Source organism: Dipodomys spectabilis, unplaced genomic scaffold (assembly GCF_019054845.1).
Source record: "Dipodomys spectabilis isolate Male_0828 unplaced genomic scaffold, ASM1905484v1 ptg000193l, whole genome shotgun sequence".
Classification (NCBI taxonomy): Eukaryota; Metazoa; Chordata; class Mammalia; order Rodentia; family Heteromyidae; genus Dipodomys; species Dipodomys spectabilis.
In genome coordinates this window covers 480,684-488,078 of record NW_024870870.1, presented here as the reverse complement: position 1 = coordinate 488,078, position 7,395 = coordinate 480,684, and positions in this window count along the sequence as shown.

Below are 7,395 nucleotides of genomic sequence, written 5' to 3'. Positions count from 1 at the left end.
TTGGTCCTGGACCCTCAGTGGATGTGGAGTGACCTGACATCCGGGATCCTCACGCCACATCCGGGTCCTAGACGCTGTCAGTGGAAGGAGAGGAGCGTGACATCCGAGACTCCACACGCCACAGCCAGGCCTGTGGATGTGATATCCGGGTCCTGCCCAGCACATGTCCAGGTCCCTGCCACAGTCCACATCCGGGTTAATGGACGTGGACTTACATAACATCCGGGTTCCCCACGCAACATCCGGGTCCTGGCCCCTCAGTGGACCTGGAGATAGGCGACATCCGGGTCCCCCAGTCCACATCTGGGTCCTGGCCCCTCAGTGGACCTGGAGATAAGTGACATCTGGGTCCCTGACGCCACATCCGGGTGAGTGGACACTGAGGAGGGTGACATCCGGGTCCCCCAGTCCACATCCGGGTCCTGGCCCTTCAGTGGACCTGGAGATAAGTGACATCCGGGTTCCCCAGGCCACATCTGGGTCAGTGGACACGAATGAGGGTGACATCCGGGTCCCTCCCAGTCCACATCCGTGTACTGGCCCCTCAGTGGACATGAAGGAAGGTGACATCTGGGTCCCTCCTAGTCCACATCCGGGTCCTGACCCATCAGTGCATCTGGAGGAAAGTGACATCCGGTTCCTCCATGCCACATCTGGGTCAGTGGACATGGAAGAAAGTGACATCCGGGTCCCTTCTAGTCCACATTCGGGTCCTGGCCCCTCAGTGGACCGGGAGATAGGTGACATCCGGGTTTCTCCCAGTCCACATCCGGGTCCTGGCCCCTCAGTGGACCCAGAGATAGGTGACATCTGGGTCTTTCCCAGTCCACATCCGGGTCCTAGCATCTCCGTGGACTCTGGTCGTACCGCAGCTTCTGTACAGCACACGCAGGTTTGGAGTCCCACATCCCGACATCTTCCGGCTGCAGCCCAGGAGTCTTGCTAGAGCCGGACATCAGGGTCTCACGCATTTCCCGGCAACCGAACCCAGCGGCCTAAAGGCAGGAATGAAGCCCCACATTCGGGTCTTCTCGGTCTGTTGCCTGGCAACCAAAGGCACAGGCCTAGACGCTGTGGTGGAGCCCAACATCCTGGTATCTTCACTTGGTTGCCCGGCAACTGAACGCTGCGGCCTAGCGGCGGGAATGAAGCCCCACATCCGGGTCTCCTCAGTCCATTGCCCTGCCATGGCACCCAGCGGCCTAGTGGCGGGAATGAAGCTGAACATCCGGGTCTCCGGCGCACGGGGGTCGTGTCCGGGCGGTGCCCTGGGGTAGGCGTGGCAGATGTAGGCGGTGCGCACGTCCAGGCTGCCGTCGGTGCCCAATGTGAAGCGGCCATGACTCGGCGGCCCATGCAGCACCAGCCCGCCAGGCAGGCGCCCGGACACCGGAAGCGTGGAGGTGGGGCAGCGCAGCCGGAAGCTGCCACCCAGCGCCACACGCAGCGCTGCCCCCCGACGCTGCCCCAGGGGGTGAAGTCAGCGCCCAAGATGGCGGCGCAGGCGGGCCAGGGGGCAGAGCTGCCTCAGAGGGCAGAGCCAGCACACCAGGGGGCGGAGCCAGCGCCCAAGATGGCAGGGCAGGAGTGTGACTGGGCGGAGCTGGCGCGCCAGGGGACGGAATCAACGCCTCAGAGGGCGGAGCCGACGCCACAGGGGGCAGAGCCCACGCCCACCATGGCGGCAGCCACACCCACATCTGGGCTTCACCCGCCAGGTTGCGCGCCACACATGCCACGGCGTAGCTGCCACCGCTGCGCAGCGCAAGCACATCCGGGATTTCCAACGTCCCACGTGCATCCACGCTGATCCCTCCCCCCCCCGTGTGACTGCTATACGGGACTGGAAGTACCAGCCCGCCCGGAAGTTCCCACAGCAGGCGGGGCTCGGGGACGCCATCCGCCTGGCAGCGCACGCACAGACGCACTAGGGGGGAGACCCGGATGTCGTCGTTCACGTTGTCATGGACATCAGGCATGACCCGGATGCGCAGCGCCCACAGCTGCACATGTAGGCGCACGGTGGCGCGCCAGCCCCGCTCCGCCATGCACGTGTACGTGCCTGCGTCGGCCCGCCGTGCCCCCCGCAGGCGCAGACGCCCGTCCGGCAGCACCCGGAAGTGGGCGTCCTCCGGGCCGGAAGTGAAGGCCACGGGCTGCGAGGCCGGCGTCAGCCAGGTCACTGCACGCGACCCCTGGGTCACGGGGGCATGTGAAGGTCACGGGGGTGCTGTAGGGGACGTAGAGCTCGGGGGTAGTGGGGCGGAAGCGGAAGTGGGAGATGAAGAGGAAGCAGGAAGTGAAGGGGAATCCGGAAGTGAAGCAGGAAGCGAAGGGGAAGCAGGAAGTGAAGAGGAACCAGGAAGTGAAGAGGAAGAGGAAATAGGAAATGAAGAGGAAGAAGGAAGAGACTGAGAGGAAGAGGAAGAAGAGGAAGAAGGAAAGGAAGAGGAAGAAGAGGAAACATGAGAGGAAGCAGGAAGAGATGGAGAAGAGGAAGAAGGAAAAGAAGAGGAAGCAGGAAAAGAATGTGAAGAAGAGGAAGAAGGAAGAGACTGAGAAGAGGAAGAGGAAGGAAAGGAAGAAGAGGAAGAAGGAAGAGACTGAGAAGAGGAAGAGGAAGGAAAGGAAGAAGAGGAAGAAGGAAGAGATTGAGAGGAAGAGAACAGGAAAGGATGAGAGGAAGAGGAAGAAGGAAAGGAAGAGGAAGAAGGAAAGAAGTAGAGGAGGAAGCAGAGGAAGAGGAAGAAGATGAAGGATGGTGAGAGGAAGAGGAAGGAAGAGATGGAGAGGAAGAAGGAAAGGAAGAGGAAACAGGAAAGGAAGAGGAAGAGGGAAAGGAAGAGGAAGAAGAAGTTGAATGATGTTGAGAGGAAGAGGAAGAAGAAGGAAGTGATTGAGAGAAGAGGAAGAAGGAAAGGAAGAGGAAACAGGAAATGAAGAGGAAGAGGAAGAAGGAAGTGACTGAGAGGAAGAGGAAGCACCCGCCCTAGGCTCCGCCCCCCCACCCGCGGTCACACATCCGAGGTCTAACCCAGGCCCCAGGTCCCAGATCCCCACACTCCCATCAGGCCTCGAGACCCGAACATCCAGATCTCCCAGGACACCGGATGGGACGTGGAGGCAGTGGTGGGCAGCACAGTCCTCCCTGGGATCGGCATCCTGGGTCACGGGGGTCACGGGGGTCACGGGAAGCTGGGGTTGCAGATAGGAGGCGCCTGGCCCAGCCGCCAACTCCACGCGCAGCCGTGCATGCACGTTGCGCGCCACACACACGTACTCCCCCGCATCGCGTGACGTCACCGGACGCACGGATAGCGTGCCGTTGGGAAAGGCGTGGACCCGGATGTCAGAGCTGGGGAGGGGAGAGGGAGGGAGGGCAGGAAGGAAGGAAGGAGGGAAGGAAGGAGGGAAGGATGAAGGAAGGATTGGAGGGAAGGAAGGAAGGATTGGAGGGAAGGAAGGATAGAAGGATTGGAGGGAAGGAAGGAGGGAATGTAGGGAAGGGAGATTGGAAGGAAGGAGCGAATGTAGGAAAGGAAGGATGGAAGGAAGGAAGGATTGGAGGGAAGGAAGGAAGGATTGGAGGGAAGGAAGGATTGGAGGGAAGGAAGGAAGGATTGGAGGGAAGGAAGGAAGGATCGGAGGGAAGGAAGGAAGAAGGGAAGGAGGGAAGGAAGGAAGGAAGAAGGGAAGGAAGGAAGGAAGGAGGGAAGGAAGGAGGGAAGGAAGGAGGGAAGGAAGTAATAGGAGGAAAGACCATAAGGAAGGGAAGACAAATTTGAAGCCAATGTTAGTTATTCACACATGTGACATATGCATCCAATACTCATCTTGTATCGATCCCTGATCGATCATCTATCAATGATCGATCACTAGGGTTCTACCTTGCGATCTGGCAAGCCAGGACCTATAAATTACCTATTCACTGCTAATGGATCTACCATCCCCACCTCAACTCTATCAATATTTAATCGATAATCGATTTGTTATCTATGGTCTACTGTGTCTATGTCATCTGTCTAATCCATCCTCTATCAATTAACTATCTATCAAGGGGTATCATCTTTATCCCAACTATGGGTGGATGGATGGATGGATGCATGGATGGGTGGATGGATGAGTGGATGGATGGGTGGATGGATGGATGGGTGGATGGATGGGTAGATGGATGGGTGGATGAATGGGTAGATGGATGGGTGGATGAATGGGTAGATGGATAGATGGATGGGTGGACGGATGGGTGGGTGGATGGGTGGGGGAATGGATGAGTGCATGGGTGGATGGGTGGAGGGATGGATGGATGGATGGGTGGATGGATGGATGAGTGGATGGGTGGATGGATGGATGGATGGAGGGATGGATGGATGGATGGGTGGATGGGTGAGTGGATGGATGGATGAATGGATGGGTGGATGGATGGATGGATGGGTGGGTGGATGGATGGATGGAAGGGTGGATGGGTGGGTGGATGGATGGGTAGATGGATGAATGGATGGATGGGTGGATGGGTGGGTGGACGGATGGATCAATGGGTGGATGGATGGGTGGATGGATGAGTGGATGTATGGATGTGTGGATGGGTAGATGCGCTGGTGGGTGGATGGATGCCCCCCACTTCCCACACTCAGCTGCTCCCAGCATCTACCAGGCGCCCATCTGGCAGCCTCCAGAACACGCATGGGGCGGGGTCCCCGCGCGTGTGGCAGTGCAGCGTGAGGTCAGCACCGTGGGGCACGCGTGTGGCGAGCGGACCTCGGGGTTGGACGCTGGGGGGGAGACGCGCGTGCGCGGGCGTTACTTTGACGTGCACAGTGCGTCCCTCGCTGCTCAGCGCGTTGGCGGCCACGCACTCGCACTCACCAGCGTGCCGCGGGGCCTGCAGGCGGCGCAGCACCAGCGTGCCATTGGGGAGGACGTAGACGTTGCTGAGTCGAGGGTGCGTGTGCGCATGCACGGGTCTCACGTGGGTCCTGTCAGGCAGGCGCCAGTGCAGGGCCGCAGGGGAACAGGCCTGGGCTGTGCCGGGCAGGTGCAGGGTGAGGCCTGCGTGGGCAGACACGAACTCCGTGGGCGCCTCGCGCAGCACGGGGGGAGCGGGGGAGACGTGCATGACATTTCCACGTGTGTCAGAGCCACGCATGCTTGCTTCATGTGTATCAGGTGAGTGTGGAAGGGACGTGATCGTGTCCCTTTCACGAGTGATATTTCCACGTGTGACCATTGTGTGAGTGTCAGATTCACGCGTGACATTTACACGCGTGTCAGATCCATGCATGTGCGGTCCAAGAGTATCAGGGCCATGCAGAAGGGACCTGATCGCGTCCATTCCACGCATGACATTTTCACGCGTGATGTTTTCAAGCATGTCAGGTCTATGAATGGACCTGATCGTGTCCATTCCACGCCTGTCATATCCAAGCGTGACATTTGCACGCGTGTCTGATCCACGTATGTGCATTCTAAGAGTTTCAAGTCCACGCAGAAGGGGTCTGATCGTGTCAGATCCACGAGTGACATTTCCACTGGGGTTAAGCCTATGAATAACGGACATGATCGTGTCCCTTTCACGCGTGACATTTACATGTGTGACATTTACACGCATGTCAGATGCAGTTATGTGAGTTTCACGCGTGTCCAGTGAGTGTGGAAGGAATCTGATCGTGTCCATGTCACGTGTGACATTTTCACACGTGATCATCAAGTCAGTGGCAGGCCTACGCGTGCCCAGTTTGCTCCTGTGAGGTCCACGCCTGTCCTTTCCACGCGTGACCATCGTGTGAGTTTCAGATCCACTCGTGACATTTCCATGAGTGTGCATCGTGCCAGCGTCAGATCCACTCGTGTCCGTCCCACGCGTGTCGGGCGCCGCTGGGGTCAGCTCCATGCCTGGGGATAGACAGACGGACGGAGGGAGGGACAGAGGGACAGGGCGTTGGATAAGGGCCCCTGTGCTGGTCGGAGACAGTGCTCTGTCCCTTTGTCTGTCCGTCCGGCTGTCCATCTCTCTGTCTGTCTGTCTATCCATCTGTCTGTCAGTCTGTCTATGTCTGTCTGTCCCTCTGTCTTTCTGTCAGTCTGTCTGTTCGTCTGTCTACTTGTCCGTCCGTCTGTCCATCTGTCTGTCCGTCCGTTTCTCTGTCCATCTGTCTGTCCCTCTGTCTCTCTGTCCCTCTGTCTGTCCATCTGTCTCTCTGTCCCTCTGTCTGTCCATCTGTCTGTCCCTCTGTCTCTCTGTCCATCTGTCTATCCATCCATCAGTCCATCCGTCTGTCTGTCCATTCATCTGTCCATCCATCTACTGTCTGTCTACCTACCTGTGTATCCTTCCTTCCGTCCATCTCTCTCTCTCTCTCTCTCTCTCTCTCTCTCTCTCTCTCTCTGTCTATGGCTCTGTTTGTCTATCTGTCCATTGCTCTGTCTGTCTATCTATGATTCTATTTGTCCACTGGTCCATCCATCTAGCTATCTGTCCATCTGTCTGTCCACCTGTCTCTCTATGTATCTGTCTGCCTGTCTGTCTGGTGTCTGTCTACCTATCTGTCTACCCACCTGTCCATGTTATCTCTTTCAATCCATCCATCCATCCACCCGTCTGTCTATCCATCCATCTGTCCATCTGTCTCTCTGATTGTGTATGCCTCTGTCTGTCTATCTGTCCATTGGTCCATCTATCCATCTGTTCATCTGTTCGTCTCTCTGTCCATTCTTCTGTCTATCTGTCTCTATGGCTCTGTCTATCCGTCCATTGGTCTGTCTGTCTGTCTGTCTATCTATCTATCTATCTGTCTGTCTGTCTGTCTGTCTGTCTGTCTACCTATCCATCCATCCAACCATGTATGTTTCTATCTGTCTGTGTGTCTATCCGTCCAGTTGTCCATGTATCTCTCTGTCTGTCTGTCTCTCTATGGCTCTGTCTGTCCATCCTTCTATTGGTCAGTCTGTCTGTCTGTCTCTTTCTATCTATCTGTCCATGTCTCTGGTGTCTGTCTGTCTATGGCTCTGTCTATCCATCCATCAGTCTATCTGTCTGTTTATCCGTCCATCAGTCCATGTATCTCTCTGTCTGTCTGTCTGTCTCTCTATGGCTCTGTCTATCTGTCCATTGGTTTATCTGTCTGTCTACCTATCTATCTGTCCATCTGTCCTTCTATCTATCTACTATCTGTCTACCTGTCTATCCGTCCTTCTGTCTGTCCATCTGTCCACCTGTGTCTGTATCCATCCGTCTGTCTGGTGTCTGTCTACCTATCTGTCTATACATCCATCAGTCTGTCTGTCTGTCTACCCATCCATCTGTCCATCTATCTCTTTGTCTATGGCTCTGTCTGTCTATCTGTCCATTGGTCTGTCTATCTATCCATCCAGCTGTCTGTCTGTCTACCTATCTATCCA